We start from the raw sequence: 27,652 nt of genomic DNA, 5'->3' as shown, positions 1-27,652 counted from the left end.
CCTTTTCTGTGTAACCGCCATGCTGCTGTATTGTATAAAGGTTTATTTGTGACCCTTGAAATACAACAGTTCCAAAAAAAGTTGTGACGCTGTCTATAATGTAAAGAAAACCTCGATATTGTGCTCAGCATTGATGGTGCCTTTCATGCAGTGGTGGACATATGCTGCATGTGCAGTCGCACAGGGGCCCCAAGCGGAAGCGGGAGCCTATGGCGTGAAGACATATGGGGATTTCCTTTGCCTGCGGCAGCTTGAACACTAACAGGAGAAGCAGGGGCCCGATCAGCTGACCGCATATGACTATGGAGAGCCAACACAGGCCCCTTCCTCACCTGTTAGGCCGGTTTCACATTTGCGTTGTTTTGACGGAAACGGAATCCGTCACTAATGTAGTGCAGTTCATTTATTAACAGTGGAAGTGCGACACCATGTGGACACATGCGGGTAGTGTATGAAGCATGGTGTCGCGCTTCCACTGTAAATAAATGAACTGCACTACATTAGTGACGGATTCCGTTTCCATCAAAACAACGCAAATGTGAAACCGGCCTTAGGCTACTTTCACACTTGTGTTGGACGACTTCCATAGCATTGCGTTGTGTGACGGATGCAACGGATGTGTTGCATATAGTGGCACAACGGATGCTACGAATCGTACAAAACAACGGAAAGCTTTTTTTTGTTTTTATTTTTTTTTTTTTATTCTTTACAGTTTTACCGCCAGCAGACTATTGTGAACGATCAGCTGAGCGCTCTCACATGCCGGCGGCTGGTCGCTCAGCTGAGCGCTGTCACTTGCCGGCGGCCGGGCATGTCGGCGGGCGGGCGCTCAGCTGAACGTTCGGCCACCGCGAGACAAAATAAAGTTTGATTTAAAAAAAGAAAAGAAAAAAAGAGCATGCGCAGTGAAATCCTACGGATTGCGCTGCTCAAAAAAAGTTACATGCTGCGTTTCTTCCGCCCGACGCAGCGTCAAAATAACGACGCTGCGTCGTCCAGCGGATGCAACGCTGACACTTGCGTTACTGTGCGTTGTCCATACAAGTCTATGGAGAATAACGCAGTGCGTTAACGGACTGCGCTATTCTCCATAGTGACCGACTCCGCTGAACGCAAGTGTGAAAGTAGCCTAAGGGGCCTGCAGGAGGGAGAATTCTTATCTGCTGAAGCGGCAGATGACGTCATTTTTCAGAGCCCAGAGGAGGCTCCGCCCACCAGATCCGTCTCCAGCACAGCAGAGGCCTCTGTATACAAACATGTCTCCCTGCCCCCCTCATCCCTGAGCTGCTCTCCTCCTCCAGCACTGGCATATTTAAAGGATATACAGCAGTCGGGCCCCAGGAGGAGGGGAGGCTGCACCACAGACAAGATGGAAGTACAGGCTCCAGAGAAGAGCCTGCCATCCTGGGCCCAGTGCTTTTTTGCGGCGGTACGTGCCGGTACGGCGTACCGGAAAATCCGAAGAGTGCTGAGGGAAAGCACCTCTGGCTCTGTCCACATGGCTAATTTGTAAACTATGCAAATTAGCCATGTGTGGAGCGGAGGCACAAGCAGAGCAGCTACTGGAGCTGCAGGACCTGCGATGACGTCACGTACACAGCGTCTGTCTGGCGTGCCAGGGTAGCGGGAAACCCCCTGTAGGCCCTCACCTTGTGTTCAATCTAAGCTGTCCCCGGCAGCCTGCAGGGGCCCCTGCTGGGTGTATTAACATGAGCTGCGGCCGCAGGTGATAAAAAATACTGCACTGCAGGAAGCCGTCAGATGACAGCGCCAGTAGCTACACGGAAGATGGGGGGACAGAGGGGGCGCTCCTGACCTGGAGGAGAGCACACAGACAATATGGGCAGCAGCGCGGCAGGGGCAGAGCAGAAAGCTCCTTCCTACAGGAAGAAGATGCACGAGAAGAAGGACCTGCGGTGATGTCATGCCCATGTGACCGGGCAGGAGCTGCTGACCGAGGAAGATGTGAGCACGGTAATTAGGGATGATGGTGGTGGGGGGGATGCAGAGTGAGTGGTATATGGGGGGGGGGGGGGTCCAGACTGTGACAGAAGAGTGTTAAGGGATACTATCTGTGTGGGACATGGGCTTCAGTGTGTTTTTGAGAGAGGGGTAATTTGTGGTACAGCCAGTCTGTGAGATATGCAGGACATGGAGGATGCTGTGTGTGTGTGTGTGTGCGTGTGAGATATGCAGGGCATGAGGATGCTGTGTGTGTGTGTGTGTGTGTGTGAGAGATATGCAGGGCATGGGGGTGCTGGATGTGTATGAGATATGCAGGGCATCAGGGTGCTGTGTGTGTGTGTGTGTGTGTGTGTGTGTGTGAGATATGCAGGGCATGAGGGTGCTGTGTGTGTGTGTGAGATATGCAGGGCATGGGGGTGCTGGGTGTGTGTGTGAGAGAGATATGCAGGGCATGAGGGTGCTGGGTGTGTGAGATATGCAGGGCATGAGGATGCTGTGTGTGTGTGTGTGTGTGTGTGTGTGTGTGAGATATGCAGGGCATGAGGGTGCTGGGTGTGTGTGTGAGAGAGATATGCAGGGCATGAGGGTGCTGGGTGTGTGAGATATGCAGGGCATGAGGATGCTGTGTGTGTGTGAGATATGCAGGGCATGAGGGTGCAGGGTGTGTGTGATTTGGGGGTGCTGGGTGTGTGTGATTTAAGGGTGCACGGTGTGTGCACCAGTCCCTGCTGTGTGACATGGGTAAAGTCCACACAGTAACCATATATCAGTAGGGATTAGAGAAAGAGGGATAGCAGCAGTCAGAGCATGGGATGGGATTAGGAAAGCTGGGTGCTGAGCTGAGAGAACGAGAATATCCTGTAACCCCAGTGACAGTGTCAGTATCCAGTACCCCCAGTGTCAGTGTCAGTATCCAGTACCCCCAGTGTCAGTGTCAGTATCCAGTACCCCCAGTGTCAGTGTCAGTATCCAGTACCCCCAGTGTCAGTGTCAGTATCCAGTACCTCCAGTGTCAGTGTCAGTATCCAGTACCCCCAGTGTCAGTGTCATTATCCTGTACCCCCAGTATCAGTGTCAGAATCCAGTACCCCCAGTGTCAGTGTCATTATCCTGTACCCCCAGTGTCAGTGTCATTATCCTGTACCCCCAGTGTCAGTGTCATTATCCTGTACCCCCAGTGTCAGTGTCATTATCCTGTACCCCCAGTGTCAGTGTCATTATCCTGTACCCCCAGTGTCAGTGTCATTATCCTGTACCCCCAGTGTCAGTGTCATTATCCTGTACCCCCAGTGTCAGTGTCATTATCCTGTACCCCCAGTGTCAGTGTCATTATCCTGTACCCCCAGTGTCAGTGTCATTATCCTGTACCCCCAGTGTCAGTGTCATTATCCTGTACCCCCAGTGTCATTATCCTGTACCCCCAGTGTCAGTGTCATTATCCTGTACCTCTAGTGTCAGTATGCGATCTGACATATTAGCAGACGCATATTTGCCCTAATAGCTGCTCCCTACCCATACATGTGTAATATGAAAGTAATAAAAAACATTTTATTACTTTCATATTTCCTATGTAGATTACAGAGCCGCTGGCCCCATGGGCGGCGCCTTGCCCTATGGGCGTCTGCATACTTTCCGTGGTATCACGCCCCTCATTCTATCCTGTGCACGCTTATACTTACCATTGCGGCAGACTTCTCTTCCAGGTTCTCTTTGTCAATTTCAGACGCGCAGTGCGCGTCTGAAGCCAGCGAGTGAATCCTCCTCAATCTAAGCCGCCGGTGCCTGAAAGCACCCTCGCTCCTCGCCTCAGAGAGATGCGTACCAGCAAATATTTTTTTACAAAAAAAACACTGCCTGGGCCCCATGTGCCATCATCTGCACAGAGGGTGAGTCCATGTGTAATGTGTGCACATCTACCTATCTATCGATCTATCTAATTATCTATATATCTATTATATGTGTATGTAATCTATCCAGCGCTGGCCTGGCATGCCGGGGTAGTGGGAAACCCCTGGTAGGCCCCGACTTTGTCTTCAAAGTAAGCTGTCCCACCCATCCTGCAGGGCCCCAGAATCCACCCCCCCCCCCGGGTGTATTAAAATGACCTGCAGCCGCGGCTCTTTAGACTGTCGGGATGCCGCCGCAGGTGGTAATACAGTATGTGGCAGTCAGATTACTATAGCACCACCCTGTCCACACTGTGACAGAGGGGTGTTAAAGGATACAGGGTGTGTGGATTATGCGGTTTAAGTGTGTTTGAGAGAGGGGTAATTTGGGGTACAGCCAGTCTGTGTGAGATATGCAGGACATGAGGGTGCTGGGTGTGTGTGATTTGGGGGCGCAGGGTGTATGTGATTTGGGGGGTGCAGGGTGTGTGTGATTTGGGGGTGCTGGGTGTGTGCCCCAGTCCCAGCTGCGTGACGTGGGTGAAGTCCACACAGTAACCATATATCAGTAGGGATTAGGGAAAGAGGGATAGCAGCAGTCAGAGCATGGGATGGGATTGGGAAAGCTGGGTGCTGAGCTGAGAGAAAGAAGCTCTTTTCCTCATCACCCAGCCTTTCTATGTTCTCATATCCATCTTGTCCTCAGATTCCAGCTTCCCCATTCTCTAATATCATGGGAAAGCTGGGTGCTGAAGACAAGATGGCTGTCAGAACATAGAAAAGCTGGGTGCTGAGGAAAAGAACCGAGTACCCCAGTGTCAGTGTCATTATCCTGTACCCCCAGTGTCAGCATCATTATCCTGTATCCCCAGTGTCAGCGTCATTGTTCTGTACTCCCAGTGTCAGTATCCTGTACCCCAGTTTCAGTATCCTGTACCCCCAGTGTCAGTATCTTGTACCCCCAGTGTCAGTATCCTGTACCCCCAGTGTCAGTGTCATTATCCTGTATCCCCACTGTCAGTGTCTTAGGCTATATGTAATTACTCTTCAGGAGGGCCTCTATGCAGTGCTGGCCAAAAGTATTGGCACCCCTGCAATTCTGTCAGATAATACTCAGTTTCTTCTTGAAAATGATTGCAATCACAAATTCTTTGTTATTATTATATTCATTTAATTTGTCTTCAATGAAGAAAAGAAGAAAAAAAAAATTGTCATAAAGCCAAATTGGATATAATTCCACACCAAATATAAAAAAGGGGGAGGACAAAAGTATTGGCACTGTTTGAAAAATCATGTGATGCTTCTCTAATTTGTGTAATTAGCAGCCCCTGTAACTTACCTGTGGCACCTAACAGGTGTTGGCAATAACTAAAGGCTACTTTACACACTGCGATATCGGTCCCGATATCGCTAGTGTTGGTACCCGCCCCCATCTGTTGCGCGACACGGGCAAATCGCTGCCTGTGCCGCACAACATCGCCCAGACCCGTCACACATACTTACCTGTCCGGCGACGTCGCTGTGACCGGCGAACCGCCTCCTTTCTAAGGGGGCGGTCCGTGCGGCGTCACAGCGACGTCACTGAACCGCCGCCCAATAGCAGCGGAGGGGCGGAGATGAGCGGGACGTAACATCCCGCCCACCTCCTTCCTTCCGCATAGCAGCCGGGAGGCAGGTAAGGAGAGCTTCCTCGTTCCTGCGGTGTCACACGGATCGATGTGTGCTGCCGCAGGAACGAGGAACAACTTCGTTACTGCTGCAGTAACGATTTTTAAGAATGGACCCCCATGTCGCCGATTAGCGATTTTGCACGTTTTTGCAACGATGCAAAATCGCTTATCGGTGTCACACGCAACGGCATCGCTAATGCGGCCGGATGTGCGTCACAAATTCCGTGACCCCAACGACTCCGCATTAGCGATGTCGCAGCGTGTAAAGCCCCCTTAAATCACACTTGCAGCCAGTTGACATGGATTAAAGTTGACTCAACCTCTGTCCTGTGTCCTTGTGTGTACCACATTAAGCATGGAGAAAAGAAAGAAGACCAAAGAACTGTCTGAGGACTTGAGAATCCAAATTGTGAGGAAGCATGAGCAATCTCAAGGCTACAAGTCCATCTCCAAAGACCTGAAAGTTCCTGTGTCTACGGTGCGCAGTGTCATCAAGAAGTTTAAAGCCCATGGCACTGTGGCTAACCTCCCTAGATGTGGAAGGAAAAGAAAAATTGAAGAGAGATTTCAACGCAAGATTGTGCGGATGGTGGATAAAGAACCTCGACTAACATCCAAACAAGTTCAAGGTGCCCTGCAGTCCGAGGGTACAACAGTGTCAACCCATACTATCCATCGGCGTCTGAATAAAAAGGGACTGTATGGTAGGATACCCAGGAAGACCCCACTTCTTACCCCAAGACATAAAAAAGCCAGGCTGGAGTTTGCCAAAACATACCTGAGAAAGCCTAAAACGTTTTGGAAGAATGTTTTCTGGTCAGATGAGACAAAAGTAGAGCTTTTTGGGAAAAGCCATCAACATAGAGTTTACAGGAAAAAAAAAAAGAGGCATTCAAAGAAAAGAACACTGTCCCTACAGTCAAACATGTCGGAGGTTCCCTGATGTTTTGGGGTTGCTTTGCTGCCTCTGGCACTGGACTGCTTGACCGTCTGCATGGCATTATGAAGTCTGAAGACTACCAACAAATTTTGCCTCATAATGTAGGGCCCAGTGTGAGAAAGAGAGGAGGAGGTTTTTCAGCTCACCTGCTGTCTGGGTGTTGGAGTCCACAAGTGCACGGCATCCACCGGGAAGTCCCAACCGGTAATACAAGGGTAAGAAGCAATGGAAGGAAGGATCCGGCACATTCGTATCATAAAAACATCAAAATCTCTATTTCCATGGTTAAAAAGGTACTGTGGAGACCAAGTGGTGTACCAGCAAAAAGAGGAAACTTTACGCGTTTCGAACTGCGGTAAAAGCAAAAGAGTCCTTAATCATAAGCTTATGATTAAGGATTCTTTTGCTTTTACCGCAGTCCGAAACGCGTAAAGTTTCCTCCTTTTGCTCGTACACCACTTGGTCTCCACAGTACCTTTTTAACCATGGAAATAAAGATTTTGATGTTTTTATGATACGAATGTGCCGGATCCTTCCTTCCATTGCTTCTTACCCAGTGTGAGAATGCTGGGTCTCCCTCAGAGGTCATGGGTTTTCCAGCAGGATAAAGACCCAAAACACACGTCAAAAGCACTAGAAAATGGTTTGATAGAAAGCACTGGAGACTACTAAAGTGGCCAGCAATGAGTCCAGACCTGAATCCCATAGATATCTGTGGAGAGATCTCAAAATGGCAGTTTGGAGAAGGCACCCTTCAAATCTCAGGGACCTGGAGCAGTTTGCCAAAGAAGAATGGTCTAAAATTCCAGCAGAGCATTGTAAGAAACTCATTGACGGTTACCGGAAGCGGTTGTTCGCAGTTATTTTGGCTAAAGGTTGTGCAACCAAGTATTAGGCTAGAGCCTGCTTTACACGAGACGATAGATTGTGCGATAGCACAATTGATCGTACCCGCCCCCGTCGTTTTTGCGTCACGGGCAATTAGTTGCCCATGGCGCACAAACTCGTTGAACCCCCGTCACATGCACTTACCTTCCGGACGACCTCGCTGTGGGCGACAAACGTCCACTTCCTGAAGTGGGCGGGACGTTCGGCGTCACAGCGACGTCACACGTCAGGCGGCCAATAGAAGCGGAGGGGCGGAGATGAGCGGGATGTAAACATCCCGCCCACCTCCTTCCTTCCATTAAGCCGTCGGGTGCCGCGGGAGGCAGGTAAAGCTGCTGTTAATCGTTCCCGTGGTGTCACACGGAGCAACATGTGATGTCACGAAAACGATTAACAATCGCCGCCATTTTAATTAAACAATTATTTGAAACCTAGCGACGAGTACACGAATCACGATTTGTGAGCGATACTGCGTCGCTAGGAGGTGTCACACGAAACCACGTCGTGTGGTATGCCGGATATGCGTCACGAAAACCGTGACCCCCAACGACATATCGCACAATCTATCGTCTCGTGTAAAGCAGGCTTAAGGCTGCCAATACTTTTGTCTGGCCCATTTTTGGAGTTTTGTGTGAAATGATCAATGGTTTGATTTTTGTTTCATTCTCTTTTGTGTTTTTTCATTGCAAGCAAAATAAATGAAGATAATAATACCAAAGAATTTGTGATTGCAATCATTTTCAAAAAGAAACAGAGTATTATCTGACAGAATTGCAGGGGTGCCAATACTTTTGGCCAGCACTGTATGTGATGATAGTACAGGAGGAGCCTCAGTATAAATACCGTATATGTAAAAAAAAAAGATCTGCCTTTAGAGCAGTATTGTCAGAATACACAGGACTAGTAAACAGTTTATCCAACATGTAAAACTAATTTGGAAACCGTAGTGACGCTGTTAGGTTATGTGCCCCCGTAGCGTTCTGTCCCTGCAGAAATTTCAGCGATTTGAACAGCACATGTGCTCTTCAAATCACTGCAGAAACACTGCATAATGAATGCAGTGAAAATTCGATTTCATGCTCTCTGGATGCAGCCCCCACCATAGACAGAGCGGGGGCTGCATCCAAAGCGCATGGAATAAGTGACATGTTGCTTTTTAGAACGCAGCGATTTGGCAGCATGCAAATTGCTGCGTTCTAAAACGCAACGTGCGCATGTCTCATGCACAATCTACATAGATTGTGCTGGGAACGCAGGATGCATGCAGTTACACTGCAGTGCAATACGCAGCGTAACTGCATGCAATACGCACACGTGGGCACATAGCCTTAAAGACCTCTTCCCCCACAGAATGACTGGTCACATCCAGTACAGACACTGGTGGACGATCATTACCTGATAATTATGTAAATGTGTGAAGGTGAAAAGAGAAGAGAATTCACCAGAGTCTCCACATGGTAAAGTATTGGAGGGTAATGCGTCACACCGCCACACACTGACTATAGGGGATTTCCCTATATGGTGGATAGATGGCGGCATAGTGGGATTAATTTTATTAATCTTTTCCATGTGAAGATTCTGGATAGCATTCTGCTTCTTTTTGAATATTGTTTGGCTGATGGACTCGGTGGTTTTCCTAGGACAAGGAATGTCCGTGTGTAAGAAAAACTGCGACTGATTGTGAATAACAGATTCCATTATTAACTACAATACATAAGATGTTACATGAAATCCTGTGCTATCTGCAGGCACAGGACAGGTCTCTTCTGCACACTGTAGCGTTTGCGCATGTTATACTGAGAGAAGCCGAAAATGAGCAAGTAATAAAAATGTTTATGGCAGCTATAGTGCGGGCCCCTAGAGGCAATTTCCCTGGTGGGCCAATCTGATCGCTCTTCCATTTTTCCAGATCACAGCTACACAACTGAGATCTGCAGATATGGTGCTTACTCTCACTGTCAGTGTTTTCCTGGCATCGAGAGAAAGTGACTTATGTTAGCTATAGGCGTCATCACATGACCCTGTACTACCATGGTAACCACCGGAAGTCCCGTGATCACGTCACGAGACTTCCGATGGGGGCGGGTAAGTCACCTTTATGGCTGCGCGCATATACATCTAGCTGCCAGATTTTGGCAGCGAGATGTAAGGGGTTAATAGTCGCGGGTGGAATGCGATTCCACTTGCGACTAGCAGGCACACATGTCAGCTGTTGAAATCAGCTGATATGTCTGTGGATCGCTGCGGACTGCCCACAGCAGGAGGCGGGGATTAACCTCACACGATCCATGACGTATTCAGTACGTCGTGGGTCGTAAAGGAGTTAAAGAGAATAAAAAACACTGAAAAAGAAAATATATGTTAATCAAAAAATCAAATAGAAAATTAATGGTGTCACTGAAAATATCATGTTGTCCCACAACAGAACGCGACCCGTCTTATTCTTTTTTTTTTCTACGTGCAGCCCATCTACACGGGGGAGTTAGGGGGAGTCGGTCTTCCATATGGATGTAACAGAGTAAATCCCGCCCTCTGATCAGTCAGCTGTGTGCGCAGCAGGCGCCGGTTTTCTATAATGAAGTTACTGAAAAGTGTGATGATTGAAGTGATTACTGACCATGAGCTGGTAAATTGACTGCAGTTCTTGGATCAGATCTGACCTCTGGTGTACGGCTCTGGTACAAAGATTACTAATCATTGCAAGTATTTATTCCACTTCTGAGGGCAGAGGTGCAGAGCGCACTTAGGCTCTAAAAGGGTTTTCTGAAACTAAATTTGATTTCCTTACACTTTTACCTTTTCGTTCCAGAATTCCAAAGTCAACACACGGGACATCCAGACAGTTCTGGTTCAGCCAAGCCTCTTATCTAGTATAAACCGACAGCGCATGCGCGGAGGAAGACCAACTTCTCTATTGGCACATTCTCAGTGTATGTATCTTTAATTGTGATGGCCCTTAAATTGTTCAGACTGGAGGAGAAGGTTAAAAAATGCACAGGATGTCCCAGGAAGGCTGAAAATCACAGAACTGAGGTGTTACATGATCGTTGTGGAGATAAGGGAATCGGCAGTGCTTTGGGACGGGTTGCTAAAAAAATGTTTCTGTGATTGAATTCAGATTAGAGTTGAGTGAGTGCCTTACTAATCATACTCACTATACTCATAACTAGAGATGAGCGAACTGGCCGTGGTTCGGCTCGAGTTCGGTTCGCCGAACGGAGGTCTCCTTCGAGTTTGGTTCGGCGAACGTTCGACGAACCGAACTCGAACCAATAGGATATAATGGGAGGCAATCACAAACACATAAAAACGCATTATAAATGTACGCCTACAGTTACTAAACATTGCCATAACACTTACCGGTCCCCGCGATCCCTCCTGCACTCAGTCTCCTGCCGCTATTCCATCCGATGATCGCTGAATCCTCCCGGTGACCAGCACTGCCAGCGTGACGTCAAAATAGCCATGTGACCAGTCACGTGGCTATTATCTCATTGGCTACAGACTGGTCACATGACTATGACGCGTCATGTAGGACCTGTCATTGCACTCTCCGGTACACGGTGCACATTTGTGTATCGCCGTGTACCGGCGACATGCTCTAGCACACGGTTGACTCCCCGTTCCGTTAGGGACCGGCTGACACAACCGGCCATTAACGGAGATCACCGTTGCCATAGCAACGCAGTTAGCGGTGACGTCACCGCTAACCGCGGCTCCGGGAGCACCGTTGCTATGGTAACGCGTCTGTCAGCGTTACCGCTAACAGCCAGCAGCACTGATCACTCACGGAGTGAAGGCTGCACGCTACTTCCCGTGCAGCCTTCACGGAATGAAGGCTGCACGGGAAGCAGCGTCTTCCCCCATGCAGCAGTGATGGAGCAGAGCTGCATTTGTTGAACGAGAAAGACAGAAGACCATGGATCGTGGAGGGCTGACAGGGGGTAATAAAGATGGAGTCTCTAATGTGTCTGTGTATTTATTTCTATTAAAGTATTTTTTCTCTGTGTGGTGTCTTTTTTTTAACCATTTATTGGAGATTCTTAATGGCCGGGTCAAACGTGCCTGACATTAAGAATCTCTGGCTTAATACTAGCTAGTAAAACAAATCTAGTATTAACTCATTATTACCCAACAAGCCACCTGGCTTCAGGGCTGTTGGAAGAGTTGGATACAGCGCCAGATGATGGCGCTTCTATGAAAGCGCCATTTTCTGGGGCGGCTGCGGACGGCAATTCGCAGCAGAGGCGCCCAGAAACCTCGGGCTAACCTGTGCTGCGGATTCCAATCCCCAGCTGCCTAGTTGTACCCGGCTGGACACAAAAATGGGGCGAAGCCCACGTCATTTGTTTTTTAATTATTTCATGAAATAAGTGAAATAATTAAAAAAAACGGGCTTCCCTATATTTTTGGTTCCCAGCCAGGTACAAATAGGCAACTGGGGGTTGGAGGCAGCCCGTGGCTGCCTGCTGTACCTGGCTAGCATACAAAAATATGGCGAAGCCCACGTCATTTTTTTGGTGGGCAAAAAACTTCTGCATACAGTCCTGGCTGGAGTATGCTGAGCCTTGTAGTTCTGCAGCTGCTGTCTGCTCTTCTCCATACAGACAGACAGCAGCTGCAGAACTACAAGGCTCAGCATACTCCATCCAGGACTGTATGCAGAAGGTTTTGCCCCCTGAAAAAATTATGTGGCTTCGCCATATTTTTGTATGCTAGCCAGGTACAGCAGGCAGGTACGGCTGCCCCCAACCCCCAGTTGCCTATTTGTACCCGTCTGGGAACCAAAAATAAAGGGAAGCCCTTTTTTTATTATTTCATGAATTTCATGAAATAATTAGAAAACAAATGACGTAGGCTTCGCCCCATTTTTGTGTCCAGCCAGGTACAACTAGGCAGCTGGGGATTGGAATCCGCACCACAGGTTGGCCTGAGCTTTCTGGGCCCCACTGCTGCGAATTGCAGTCTGCAGCCGCCTCAGAAAATGGCACTTTCATAGAAGCGCCAAATTTATTTGAAAAAACAGTCTCCAAAACATTTCCTCTTTCACCAATTTATTGTAAGAAAAAAAATAAAGGGGTCCCACGACGACTCTGGACCGTCTAGAATATGGGGGGAGACACTCAGGGAACGTATCCCCCATTTTCTAGGAGTGCAGACCCTTCATGTGAGGAGTGTGGGTGCAATGAATCTGCACTCACTCTCCCCGGTCCACAGCAGCAGAGTCCATGTCGTAATGGTTGCTACCAAAGCTGCAATGCCCTGCTCATATGGTAAGGGCATGCCTAATCAGGAGAACTATTCTACATTTCCAAATATTGGTATTTGCTGATATTATTGCTATTCCACCTACTATATATTGGGGATAGGATCTTGGAGATGGAATACCCCTTTAAGTCCAGTTATCCAGCTGAATGAATACTTAACAACAGAGCTCGCTATTTAGATGTGTTTTCTTGTGGCGTATAACGGACTCTCAGGTTTGATAGTCGTTCAGCAGGGAAACTATAAAAGCAAATCCCTCCATTTGGAAATGTAGTATATAGCTCTCCTGATCAATTATATTCCTTACCTCATGAGCAGGGCATTGCAGTAATAATAATAATTTATTCATTTATATAGAGTTATTAATTCCATAGCGCTGTATGTCTTTGGAGTGTGGGTTGGAGTGTGGGAGGAAACCGGAGTACCCGGAGGAAACCCACGCAAACACGGGGAGAACATACAAACTCCTTGCAGATGGTGTCCTTGGTGAGAATTGAAGCAAGGACCTCAGCGCTGCAAGACTGCAGTGCTAACCACTGAGCCACTGTGCCGCCCATTTAGCTTACAGATGCATAACCACCACTCACTGTGTCTGAACACAGGAAGCTGAGCTGACAGCCGCTCTGTGCATGCGGCAGCGTCTATTGTGAAGGAGAGGGCCGTGGGGGGATCAACCCTGCACAGGTACCGTGGGACACCGGGGAACACCGGTGGGGTTATAGGGGGTGACCTGGCAGGGCCTGGGGAGGAGTTTTCTGTCGCATGTGTCATGGCACATGCGACAGAAATCAGAGGAGTAGGGTGAATGCGGCCGGCACGCTGCTGTGCGCGCGGCCATCTTGGATTTCTGGGAGGGCATCAGGGGGGCACTTTGGCGACACCGGGGGACCGGAGGGGACCGGGGAGGAGATTTATCATGTTTGTTCATGCCAGATGGGAGATAAATAATTTTTTACCGGCGCTGTCATTTACTGTAACGTGATCATCGGTGTACGGTGTATACCTGTGATCACGTGAGTGGGGACCGTAAAAACCGTCCTGAATCATGATCTCCAGGGTCTCCGCTGGCCCTGAAACCCCGGAGATTTTCTGACGCTGGGGGGGCGTTATTCACTTATTTCTGCCTGCTGTTTATAAACGGCAGATCAGAATAAGGCTACATTCACACGACCGATCCATTTTTGCGGTCTGCAAAAAACAGTCCGTTTTTTTCCACGGGTGCATCCGTGTGGCATCCATTTCCGTTCCGTAGACGGTCCGTATGTCATCTGTTTGTCATCCGTGTGCCTTCCGTTTTTTTTCTGTACTGCAAAAAAACTGAAGGAGGGTAAATGCATAAATTTACCCAGGATCCATAGCTTCATCCTACATGAGGCGGTCACATGTTCACTCCAGTGCCATTTTCTACTGCTTTTCACAGCGTAGAGCGCTCTGGTGATTTTCTTGTGCTTGTACACTTCATATCAGTCTATTCTGTCATTATAATGGCAGAAAGACACATAATGTCCACTCTCCTGCATTTTGTAATTTTGCACCCTTTGGTGCCTTTCATGTGGCACTAAGGGGTGCTTAGCTTTGTATTTAGCCAAAAAAATGACGTAGGGTTCCCCCTATTTTTGTAGCCAGCTAGGGTAAAGAAGACGACTGCAGCCTGCAGACCACAGCTGGCAACCTCACCTTGGCTGGTAATCCAAAACTGAGGGCACCCCACGCTGTTATTTTAAATTAAATAAATAATTTTAAAAAAAAACACGTAGGGGTCCCCCCAAAATTGGATCACCAGCCAAGGTAAAACAGACAGCTGGGGTCTGATATTCTCAGACTAGGGAGGTCCATGGTTATTGGACTTTCCCCAGCCTAAAAATAGCAGGCCGCAGCCACCCCAGACGTGGTGCATCCATTAGATGTGCCAATCCTGGTGCTTCGCCCCAGCTCATCCCGCGCCCTGGTGCGGTGGCAAACGGGGTAATATATGGGGTTAATACCAGATGTGTAATGTCACCTGGCATCAAGCCCTGGGGTTGGTGAGGTCAGGCGTCTATCAGATACCCGACATCACCAACCCAGTCAGTAATAAAAAAAAATAGACGACAAACACATTTTTATTTGAAAAAACACTCCCCAATACATTCCCTCTTTAACCAATTTATTAGAAAGAAAAACAAATCCAGGTCTGGTGTAATCCAAGGGGTTGCCATGACGATCCACACTGTCCCAGTCAATGAAGAGCAGGATGTTCCCCATTGGCTGGGAGAGCAATGCAGTGACCTGAGCTAACATCAATGGGTCAGCCCAGGTCACTGCAGGGGATGACAAGTGCTGCTGTCAGCGAGGTACATTACCTGCGCTGATCTCCTGCACTGCTGACAGCACCTGTCACTGAGTTCAATGACCGCCGCCTTCACAGCCAAGTATCGTGAGAGGCCCGTGACGTCACCGCTAGTCAGTCTCGGGTCAGAAGCGAGAGAAGGTGATGTGACAAGCGGCGGCCATGGAGGACAGTGACAGCGCTGAGGTCGGGACTTCATCACCGCAGGTAAGCCGAGCGGGACCAGGTGTGCAGAGTGCCAGGTGGGCGGAGCCTAGCGGGGTAATGTGTGCAGAGTGCCAGGTGTGCAGAGTGCCAGGTGGGCGGAGCCATGTGTGCTGGCGGCGGAGTGCGAAGTGGGTGGCGCTGAGGACGTCAGTGTCGTGGACTGCTTGGCTGGGGACAGGTGAGTGTGTGTGTGTGTGTGTTTACATGCCGCATGCAGGAGGGGGCGGAGCGAGCTGAGCGGGGAAGTGTGGGCTTCCTGCACATAACTAGGATAAACATCGGGTTACTAACCAAAGCGCTTTGGTTGGATACCCGATGTTTATCTTGGTTACCAGCTTATGGCAGGCTGCCAGCGATGGCTCCTGCACACTGTAGCTGTAAAAAGTCCTGCTTTTTGCTGCTAGAACCGTTCTCGAACGAATCTAGAACTATCGAGCTTTAGCAAAAAGCTCGAGTTCTAGTTCGATCTAGAACAGCCCCCAAAATCACTCGAGCCGCGAACTGGAGAACCTCGAACCGCGAACCAAGCTCAACTCTACTCATAACGAGTACTGTCTAATACTCACATATTCTGAATAGCGTGTGCAGTGCAAGTCAATGGGGAAAAACTCACAAAGTAACGATTAACCCAAATGCCGCACTATTCGTGCAAGTAGCGAATACTGCAGAATTCCGGTTATTTGTTACATTGAGAGTATTCCCCATTGACTTGCATTGGACATGTTATTCGGAACGAGTATATGAGTATAGCGAGTACAAATAGTTAGGTGCTTGCTGAACTCTAGTCAATATCACACCTCCCAACTGGCCTGGATTCAGCGGCATTCGGGTTACTCGTTACTTTCCGAGTTTTTCCCCATTGCCTTGCATTTCACATGCTATTCGGAATGAATATGCGAGTATTAGGCAGTATAGCGAGTATGAATAGTTAGATACTCGCTCAACTCTAAAGGGCACGTTACACGCTACGATATATATCAAACGATATGTCGTCGGGGTCACGTCGTAAGTGACACACATCCGGTGCCATTTGACATATCGTAGCGTGTGACAGCTACGATCGTCTGTTAATGAGCAAAATACTCACCTTATCGTTGCTCGTTGACACGTCACTCATTTTCTAAAAATCGCACGTCCTTCTGCGCGCCGGTTGTTCATCGTTCCCGGGGCAGCACACGTCGCTCCGTGTGACACCCCGGGAACGATGAACACAGCTTACCTGCGTCCCGCCGGCAATGCGGAAGGAAGGTGGGTGGGATGTTTACTTCCCGCTCATCTCCGCCCCTACGATACTATTGGGCGGCCGCTGTGTGACATCGCTGTGATGCCGAACGTCCCTCCCCCTTCAGGAAGAGGATGTTCACCGCCCACAGAGAGGTCGTGTGGATGGTAAGTACGTGTGATGGGGGTTTACGACTTTGTGCAACACGGGCAACAAATTGCCCATATTGTACATACGATGGGGGCGGGTGCAATCGCAAATGCGATCGCACGAGAAATTGATACGTGTAAAGCCGGCTTAATTCAGAACTCTTGGCCATATACATCAGAATCCATGTTTAATTTTTTCAGCCTAAGGCTATGTGCGCACTAGAAATGTGAAGTTTCTCAAGAAACGCATGCGGATTTGACGCGGATTTGCCGCGGATTAGCCGCGGAATTGCTGCGATTTGCCCGCGGGTGGTTCCCTGCGGATTTTTGCAGGCTGTACTGCCGAAATCCGCAGGGTACCTGCGGAAATAATGGACATGTTCATTTTCTCAAGAAAGTTTCTCGAGAAATTCTTCTCAAGGAAATTTCTTGAGAAAAATCCGCACCAGTGCGCACAGCTTTTTTTTTACCATAGAATTTGCTGGGAAATGTCTGCACAAAGATTGCAGACATTTCTCAAGAAATTTCCGCGGCAAATCCGCGGGTAAATCCGTGGGCAAAACGCACTAGTGCGCACATAGCCTAAGGCAATGAAAGCTGAAAATGACAAATGTTATCTGACACAGTTTGGTTACCTAAGGCCCATGATATAAAGAGAACTTTTAACACATATTTTACATTTTCATGAATGTTGCATGATACTATTTCACATTAAACTAACATCATTGTAGAAGGTGATCCCCTAGCCAAATGTTTTTATCATTACAGTGTGCCCTCTATAAGGAACATTTAACACCTTAGCATTATTCCTTTCCCATAAGGGTATCATAATATATAATTTTGTTAAACTTTTCGTTAGCTTTACATGTCTTCAAGGGACATCGAAAAAAAAACTAATTTGAGAAGTTGAGAAATCTGATCCCATTTAGAGGATCACTATTTTATACATGAAGATTTAAGTGGGATTACAAACAGGGTGTCATATGTACAGATTTTACAGATTATGGTTCTTTTTATGTATTTAGCACGTTTTACTATAGATTTGCAAAAGTAAGGTAATATGCATTTCAGTTGTATAGAAAATAGTTTTTCTATGGCCTGCTGAAAATTTTCTTCCTGTGAATATATTTACCCAATGCCTAAGCAGATCATGAACAAAGGAGATGTGGGGGAGGCACTTTGAAAATGTCCGTGTAAATGACTTGAACTCTAGTGAAACCTATTGGAAGTAGCAGTCCTAAAAGTTAATATTGACCCTTTAACACGCCCTGCTGTATGACTTATGATAAAAGTTAAAGAAGAATCATGTGTCTGAGCCTCTCATTTAGTCAAATCAGATCTCATACTTTGAACTGATGCACGTTAACTCCCCGAAACACCATATATGCCAATTGAGATTCTAGTTTGGCTTTTATCATACTGTAATGAGATGGACTTGTTCTAATGTTCTCCCTCGAATGCACTAATTGCATTGTTGTCATGTAATGTGTCATGTGAATTGTGATGTGTAGCAATGTTGTATTGTGTAAATGTGATAAGATCTGTTCATGCTGACAGTAGAGTCAGAAACAGTTAATAGTTGAGACAAGCCCATAGTGGAACTGGCTAGAATACAAGGAAAGTGACAGTTGAGAAACATCAGATCGGGCCCAGCTTGTGACTAGGGCAGACCTAAGGTCTGGTTAGCGACAAGGCTGTATGACGTGGGTATCCCTGCAGCGAAAGGAGACTGGAGCCAGAGATAGCTTGAGAAAGAGGTGACCGGAACATGCATGATCCAACAAAGTTGGGTCAGTGGACTGTTCGAGAGAAGGAGTGACCGAGGGACATGGGTCCTCAAATAGGACACTCAGCAGCAAGTCCCTACGCAGTTTACAACTCTTAAAGGTAACAGGCCCAGATGAAATAGGACGTGAGATGAGATAAGTGCTCCGGTCAGGAGCCACTGAAGAGTCAGTAGGCGGAAAGCCTAGTGTGGCCATATTGGCATTGTTCCTTTGAGAGGAAGAAGATGTAGAACTGCAGGGAGGAGAGAATGATTCTCACAAACTGCGCGGTGATGTTGAGCTTGACGGTAGTGAAACTAAAGGGTCTAGTGAAGACATGAACAACTATGATGTAAGAAGTGAAGAGACTATTGGTGGATTAGATATACTCTGTGTTGAAATAGAAGCATACAAGAAGACGAGTGCCCACTTCGTCTTGTGTATAATTGTTAAGAAGTTACCGCAAAGTAAAAGACTTTTTAAAGAACTGGTGGTCTCCTTTATAAAATTGTTAAACAACTGGTCCTGGCCAGCCCAAATCATTGGCAACATGCAGCCTACATGGGCTTACTGCCCTCACGACACAAGTCCACACACCCAACTAGGATCCCATCTTTCATGTAGCATGCCAAGGAGCGAGAGAAAGCACCTCGCCAACGGCTACCTCCCCGTGCTACGCTGCACTAAATCATATTGCAAGGCTCGTTAAAGGGTCAATATTGAATTTTAGGATTGTGTTGGGGTACGAGAGAACAGCAAAATGCCAATGACTGCCGCCCCATACCACGCTACACTAAATCATATGGCAAGGCTCGATAAAGGGTCAATATTGAATTTTAGAATTGCTACAGCGATTCATTGGCACTAGAGTTCAAGCCCTCTTCTTCTCTGAAAGGGCAATACAATACAGTATCGGCAAAGTGAATGAGATTTCTGAAATCTTATGCACATGCTATTTATTTTTTCCTTCAAATTGTCTCTTCAGGAAGGAAGGAGACGATCTCTAGTGCCACCTATTGGAAGTAGCAAACCTAAAAGTGAAAAGTGGCTTTTTAACAAGCCTTTTCATATGACCTAGGATTTATGCCAGATCAGAACCTCAAATTGCAGACACGGTGTTTCGGGATGATTGTCCCTCGTCAGTGCAAAGTATGGGATCTGATCTGGCTTTATGAGAAGCTAAAGTGGAGTCTAAGAGGAGAACTTTTCTCCTTGCGGAGACAGACAAGCCAATCTGGCTGTCAGTAATTTTTTCTTGTGAATTTGAACCATCAAAGCGTTTGTTCTTATCGGCAAAGTGTCAAATCTTCTAACGTTTTTGGACTGTTTTTCAACGGTTCAAATAAATGAGGAAAAAAAAAAAGAGTAGAAACGCATAAAAAGCCCTTGTAAATATGTGTGTAAAAAGCGTATTTTACGCAGGGTTTTTCTGCCAATACTCATGTTTTTGGTGTAGAAAAATCTGCTGCAAATACTCACTGTGTGTATATAGCCTAAGGGACCGAAAAGCAGGATAAGATATAGAATTTCCTCCTGATCATTTGAAACAATCAAAATTACCCACTCTTGGTGTGGTGGTCAGTAATACCTGAAAACAACATATAGTTAATCAGGGGGTCTCTCTAAAGAAGGCCTGAGCTTATCTCACAAGGAATTTCCTGCCATTTGGCAGTTTAATTGGGAATGAAAGTCCATAAAGCCAAAGCTTCCAGTGAGCTGGAGACCAGGCAACCATCATCTTAGACTTGGACAGAAATCCTTTACGCAGATTTATTGGGGGATTTAAGGCTTAGGAGCGCACTCTGGTTTACAGAAGAACTTCAAAGATCCGGGCTGCCTCTGCTTAAGAGGTTTTTTGTGGTGTTAATTACAGATATGATGAAGACGGTTCTCGGCCACGAGTTTTATTAGAAGACAAATGTGCCTAAGCCATGGTCAGTAAACATTCGGGTGTAGATTGCCAACGTATAACGAACTGCTACATATTGGGTGCTGAGTCAGGTTATATGACAGAGCCAGCAATTAAAAGGTGGAAAATACAGAAAAAAAAGAATGGGGTAGCCAGACAAAGAAAAACAAGATCTACTGAGATGGAAATATGGCGCAGTGCGGGTGATATATATTTCTGTAAAATAGCAATATCCACTGCGCGAAAATTTTTCAGTGTTATTGTTTTTTATGCAATCCAAATCTCAATTTACTGTATAAAATGTCCTCTGCGGCATGGTTTTCCACCACTGGTGATTTTTTTATTGCTTTAATGTTTGTATTTTGGACTACAAATTTTATTGTTATAATTTTTTTTTATACATATAAATTTTACAAATTTTACGTTTGTGCAGAAAAATAAAGATGTTATAGAAGCCAATCTACTTTGATATCACCTGTTGTCATAAATCAGCTGAAAAGAGCTGACAAAAAGATAGATAAAAGAATTAGAAACATTCCTGTGAGGTCATCAGAACTCACTAATATATTCTTAGTTAACTCATTCTCCAGCTAATAATACATCATGCAGCACAGAGGTTATAGAAGGCAAACAGTGCAAAATTGCAGATTTGGCGACTATAAGCTGCAGCCACCACCACTGAGTTCTTATATACAGCATTCCAGAATACTGTATATAAGAGCACCAGCCGCTGTGTAGAACGTAAAAACCCCCTTTATAATACTCACCTAAGGGGCGGTCCGGTCCAATCGGTGTCACTGCTCTTGGTCTGGCGCCTCCACTCTACTGCGATCTCCGTCCCCCTTCTATCCAGCCCAGTATGGTTGACATGTCCTATGTCATCCACACAGACCGGTATTATGGTCCTGCGGTCCTGTACACTTTGATCTGCCCTACTGAGGACAGATCAAAGTACTGTAATGCACAGGCACGAAGAAACGTTAAAGACCGCCCGCGCATGTGCACTACAATACTTTGATCTGCCCTGAGCACGAACTCAATGCTGGCCTGTGTGGATGACGTAGGACGTGTCATGCAAACAGACCTCAGAAGATGGACGGCAGTCGCCGCAGAGAGGAAACTCTGGACCGGAGTGCAGCAACACCCATCGAACCGGACCACCCCCTAGATGGGTATGTCGCGGGCGGAGGAGGGGACGCTGCGCTCACCCACTGCTCGGGTCCAGCTGCTGCTGCTGCTCGGTGGTGGCTCGAGCGGTGGGCCGGATCCCGGGGACTTGAGCGGCGTTCCTCGCCCGTGAGTGAAAGGGGGTGGTTTGGGTTTAGGGATATTGTCCGTGACGCCACCCACGGTTGAGGTGAGGTTGTGACACCACCGCTGCTCTGGACGGGGATCCCGGGAGCGATGACAGGGAGCAGCTTGGATGTTGGTTTTCCCCTCCGTGGGTAGGGGGGTTGGTTGTCCCGGGGCCCGATAAGGGGGTAGGGATGGATTGGATGCCAGGCGGGTTACGGGGCCTGGTGAGGTGCAGGGTCACGGGGGCAGCGCTGTGCCGCACGGCACGGTGGTACTCACTCAGCCAGTAATTCACACAGTCTCTGGTCAAACAAACGGCTGGATGGGCGGGTCCCACAGGCGGCTGCGGTTGTTTCTGCTCCCAGTAGGTTGATGGTGACTGCCTTTCCCTGCACCTGTGTTGTGTTACGGTTCCAATGGCTTCCCACCGGTAACCCGCTCCCCAGCTTGGATGGATGCCGAAGGAGCCCTTTTTGCCCGCAGGCTCTGGCCCTGGGAACTGTAGCCTTGGCGGTGACTGTGTTTCCCTCTACGGTGTGAGCTGTTGCCTTCAATCGGGTCTTGACTGCTGGGAAACCCCGGAGGTTCCCTTCGCTAACGGATTTGACCAGTTTAACGGCGACTCCTAGCCTGGTCGGGGTCCGTAAGCCCTGCCGAATGGTGCTGGCTTCTCTTTACTCTCCGATCCGGTACCGCCGGCCCACCGCCCGTCCACGGTCCATACGGTTTGCTCCAATCAGCCTCTCCTGCAGACGGTCACCACCGTCTGCCAACCTTGCTGTTCCGTCCGGGCCACACACCCGGACGCCTTCAGTCTCCTCTACTACCACTTCCTTCTTTTACTCCTCTCAATTCTGATCTCAAACTCAACTGCTCTCCTTTTCCCGCCTCCAGGACTGTGAACTCCTCGGTGGGCGGGACCAACCGCCTGGCCCACCCCCTGGTGTGGACATCAGCCCCTGGAGGAAGGCAACAAGAATTTTGTGTTTGACCTAGATGTGCCTAGCCGTCTGCCTAGCTAGGTGTGGGGTGTGTTGGTGCAGTACCTCTGACGTCCTGGCTTGTCCAGGGCGCCACAGGTATAATAAAGGTGTTTTTTACATTATGTAGAGCGGTCTGAGCTTTTATATACAGTATTCTAGAATGCTGTATATAAGAGCTCAGTGGTGGTGGTGTGGCACCCCTGAGGCTCCAGTTGCCACAGAGGTACTGCACCTCAGCCAGAGGTGTGGTATCCCATTCCCAGGTAAGGAGGGGGGCACAGCTCGTAACACATACATAGACACACACTCTTAATTTAGCAACACTCTATTAGGCCGTAGTTAGGGCGAGTTGCAACCTAAGCAGTCGCCTTAGGGAAGGCACCATCCCGAAGCTAGTCTGGAGGTAGAGTTTAGTTAGTGGGAGCAAAGTGTAGAATGTTAGTCAGTCAGGAAGTGGACGCGGAGGAGAAAGGTTCTGGGGTCTGGAGCTGGACCAGCTCGTCCCAAGATCAGGGAAGAAGAAGTCTCAGAACCACGAAAAGTGTGCCATATACCCGTGGGCTTGAATCCACAGCCGTTATATCGGTGTGGAGGTACTTGGCTGTAAAGGGGACAGGCCCATCAACTAGTGGAGAACTACAAGGCTAAGCTAGCAAAAGAGGCTGAGACTACTTCAAGTACTGAAGCCACATCCACACACATCCAGTGAAAAGGTGTATGGGACCAGGGAACAAGACAAGAAAGCCACCCACAAAAAGGATCCACGGACACTGGCTCAGGGCTGTGTGTGAGGCGCGGGAAAGGCGGGAGAGGTCAGCACATGAAGACGACCATGGAAGGAACACAGAAGGGTGTACCGGGTTGTGCCTCAGAACTATCCGGGGATCAGCTGGGGCCCATTACAGCAAGACCCAGCACTCCGAGGGCATCTTCTGACAAGTCCTGATAACCTGGAACTATTAACTGTGAGTAAAGACCTTGTGACTGCATTCCTGTGTTGCCCAGTTATTGCCTGCGCCTCCGGCCCTGCACCCCACCATTACATTCTATGTCCCATTGACAGCCCCGGGGCCCAGCTCTACCTGTGGAGAGCTATACCAACTCAGCTACATCACCACCAGCCCCAAGGGAACCGAGTAGGAGTGGCAGCACCTATTTGCTGCATACCACCATACACCTCATATCATAATAAACAAGACTCTCTGTTAAACAACCTGGTGTGCATCTTTGTCTCCCCATTGAAGACCTGGGTCTAATAATGCCGATCTACCTTATGTTGACTAGATAGTGCCCCACATGGAAACAGTGCAGAAAATGGGTTGATATTTCCCATTGTGTTAGGGTACATACCAACGATTCTGAGACACTGGGTTCTAGATGATCCGGAGACACTGCTTTCTAGATGATCCGGAGCACAAATATAATGTACAGCAAAAAAAACAAAATGGATGGAGCTATATACCAGGATGGGAGACAAAGATACAAGCATGGGATGGGAAAGATCGGTGCTGAGGGAATGAGGGTCTTCTCCTCAGCACCCAGCTTTCCCATGCTCTGCTATATATCTTTCTCTCAGCACCCAGCTTTCCCATACTCTCCCATACACCCTTAACTCAGCACCTAGCTTTACAATGCTCTGCTATACATCTTTCTCTCACTACTCAACTTTCCCATGTTTTGCTATACATCTTTTCCTCAGCACCCAGCTCTCCTATGCTGGGATTTCAAGGGAAGCTGGGTTCTGAGGGAAAGATGTATAGCAGAGCATGGCTGCTGAGGGAAACAGGCATATTGGACTTTGGGAAAGCTGCTTGTTGAGTGAAAGAGCCAAGTTTCAGTGTAATGATCCTGATAGGGACGGGGGGGGCCCAGGTCCAAATTTTGCACTGGTGCCCATTGAACCCTAGCTACATCACTGGCATGGGATTTCTATAAATCACATCCACCGGGCTTGTACTGTACAACGCAGTGTTTTGGAAACAGCGAAAACACGCTGTGCCCAAAACGCTGCGGACACTGATCATGAGAATGTACCCTTATTGGCTGCAATACACACATGTACATGAGACTCAATACAGAAAGGAACATTCTGCTGCTTCTGACAAAGTTTGAAAGATTCTGTTGCAAAATTAACCATAATAGCGAAATGGTCAAAAATATTTCCAGGCAGTTGCACTGGTGACAAACCTCTTTCCAGTGCCATCATATTTGCAGCAGAAGCGTTTGGATATTCCTTTTATTTTCTGGGCATTAGTACATGCCAATGAAGAGCTCGCAAGTTTGCACCATTTATGGCTCTCAGAACTTGTCCAAAAGTCTAAATTATTCTAAGCAATTCAATTTTCCTGCAGACAGACAATCCTCTAAAATCCTTTTATTGCCAATTTCGGCGCTTATTGCATCTGAATAAACTCTTAAAAGTTTGTTGGCTTTTATCTGGAGTTATGTGAAAATCCGATCATATTCACAGCTCACAAGAGGCGGAGAGCAGAGGTTCAGATTAAGGTTCTGTATAAGATTTTATTACATGTTGATATAGTGGAAATGTAACCCCTTCCATTGTGTAAAGGACAGAACCTATACCGTACATGATTACACGCAACTGTAGATGTCATTGTAATGTATTTGTCCTTGAGTATCTACTGGTGATAAGAAATTTGTGGCATTTGGCCAAGACCACTGGCTCTTGGTTTGAGCCTGGAAACTTAACCATTTGTATTCCTAGCTCTATTCTTTTAAATTCTATAAATCATCCTTTTGTTTTAACATGAGTTTGCTTCTGAGGGATGACATAGGTGCGTAGATTGTATTGATAATGCAATGAATTCTGTGCATTCTTGAAGATCATCATTACATAATGTAACAAAACCATAGATGATGATTGGAAAGCCGATCCATGGATGAGCAATGCGTTAGATGTCTTGGATAATTCTTCTTTATTTGAAGGGTCCTTCTATGGTAAATTGATTATTGGGTGTTTCAGTGAACAGCTGTAATTAATGGAGAAAGCTGACAATATGTGTTTAATTGTCCTGCAGCGATAACATAGGGGATACTAAATTCAGAAGGCCGTATGTTTGGCCAGTGTACTGTACGTGTGATGAATGGACAATACACTGATCCATTAATAACTGGAATGTCAGGGGTCATTCTGAAAAAAAATTCAAAGGAGGAATTTATCTGGTCCATATTACCTATCGGACTACTGCATGTCAATACCAGGCAGCTCCTTTGCTTGTCTACTATGCAAATCAGCACAAGGAGCCAGCCATGGCCGCAAGTGGTGGACTGAAGTCATTATGTCAGCAGTCATCAAAAGAGTAGGGAAAAAACGGCACATACCATCAGGTTCCAGAAGAAATGTTCTTATTTATTCCAAAGGTGCAGGTAAAAAGTGAGAGGAGAGCTTGGTGCGGGTCCCCTCAGGACAGGATGACGGCCGTTTCGTGCTGAACAGCACTTCTATGGGTGGACCCGTAGAAGTGCTGTTCAGCGCGAAACGGCCATCGTCCTGTCCTGAGGGGACCCGCACCCAGCTCTCCTCCCACTTTTTACCTGCACCTTGTGCCGTTGTTTCCCTACTCTTTTGATGGCTATATGAGAATTTGACTTTGCACCTACGAGCACCCACGGCCAGTGATCTATGTGGAGCAACCTGAACTAATCTCCTCCCTCTTAGCACCGGTGCGAGACGCGGTGTGGTGGTGCGGGACCAGCTTTCTTTTTTCTTCTTATTGTAACATTTTGTCAGCAGTGTGTTATGGCCTAATGTGACCTCAGGGGGATCTGGGATCACAGCATTTAGTTAATTGCAGATCCTCTTTTGTACCTGCTCATCGTTTCCCTGAGTTGATGCTTATTTCATTCTATCTAGTACTGAAATCATTAAGGTTCCTTTCTATCCTGCTGTGCTTAAACAGGTAGTTGTAATTTCAGCTGCAGCCATTCCCTTCTGCTATAAATATCCACTCCTCACTGCTGCCTGTGCAGGCTATAGTTCATTCTAAGCTGACCTGAGAAGGAGCTGTCTTTGGAGAAAGCAGTGGTTAAAGCGAGAGAGAGAGAGAGAGAGAGAGAGAATTCCACCGCTCCTAGGCTTCCATTATAAAACACGATGGACGCCGATGCATCCGTTTCTTCGCAGAATGTAAAAAATTTTACATTCTGCATTGCTCCCACCCAACAGTCAGTAACTAAATGACTGATCCATCATGCGGCAGATGCAACGCCATCATTCACAATCCGTCGCTAATACAAGTCTATGGGGAAAAAATGGAATCCTGCAAAATATTTTGCTGGATACCGTATTTCCTCAAGGCAACAGATTGTGACTGATGCAAAACACTGAAGTGTGATAGAAGCCTGGAGCTCTGGGATCATCCACAGGTGTGTTCAGGTGGTGACCCCTCTCCCCTCTCCCTATCGTGAGGGCCTTCCTTTACATCTTCCCTACTGTACCCCTCCTATTGTACCCACGTCGATTGGTCCTCGCTCTCGTGTGACACATTAATAGGAAATGAAAGAACATGTGAATTGGAATATTTTACACTGGTATATGCACCAACAGCGGGTTTTCCTTGTTGTAGGGAATGAAAGTGGCAAGAACATGCTGCTCTACAGTTTTTAAAAAGGTGGCATTCCTACAATAAAGGTACCATAGGGGCAGATTTGGATGGAGGAACCTTTTGCGGGTTCATGTGGATGGTTTTGAGGGAACGCTTCATTATTGGCCACCAAGTATAAATTGTATTGTGCCCATGAAGATGGGGTGAGAACATTCAGCCGACTGTTGTGGTTAGGAGCAGGGCCGCCATCAGGGCATTACTACTGGGACTCCTGTATTGGGTCCGGTGAGCAGCAGGCAGGAGGGGGGGCCCGGACACGCTGACAGGCCCCTCCCCTTTCATTCCTCTGCTCACCGGGCCCCAGGGCAGGGGGCATTGACAGTACATTTCGCAGGGCGGGCTGGTCGTGCAGTGAGCAGGAGGTGGGGCCCAGACACGCTGACAGCCTGGGCTCCTCCCCTTTCATTCCTCTGCCCACTGGGCCCTATGGGCAGGGGGCAGGGACGTTGCACTGACAGCACCTGCAGTCGCACAGGGGCCCCAAGTGGGAGTGGGCCCCTAGAGCCTGAAAACCCCTTAGCGACCTATGACATACTGGGTACGTCATGACTC

At 47.7% G+C, this 27,652-nt stretch overlaps 1 long non-coding RNA gene across 1 annotated transcript in view; it reads left to right on the top strand.

Moving 5' to 3' along the window:
• Positions 1–1,750: 1,750 nt before the first annotated feature.
• The window catches only part of LOC142313327 (uncharacterized), a 79,863-nt gene continuing 53,961 nt past the window's right edge, over positions 1,751–27,652 (top strand). Inside the window, exons 1-2 of the long non-coding RNA XR_012754418.1 lie at positions 1,751–1,974; positions 10,159–10,279. This is a non-coding gene — a long non-coding RNA (uncharacterized LOC142313327). The remainder of the gene's footprint in view (positions 1,975–10,158; positions 10,280–27,652) is intronic.

The sequence above is a fragment of the Anomaloglossus baeobatrachus genome, chromosome 5 (genome assembly GCF_048569485.1).
Source record: "Anomaloglossus baeobatrachus isolate aAnoBae1 chromosome 5, aAnoBae1.hap1, whole genome shotgun sequence".
NCBI lineage: Eukaryota > Metazoa > Chordata > Amphibia > Anura > Aromobatidae > Anomaloglossus > Anomaloglossus baeobatrachus.
The sequence above is the reverse complement of the archived record's forward strand: the minus strand, read 5'-3'. Positions and strand labels throughout refer to the sequence as shown.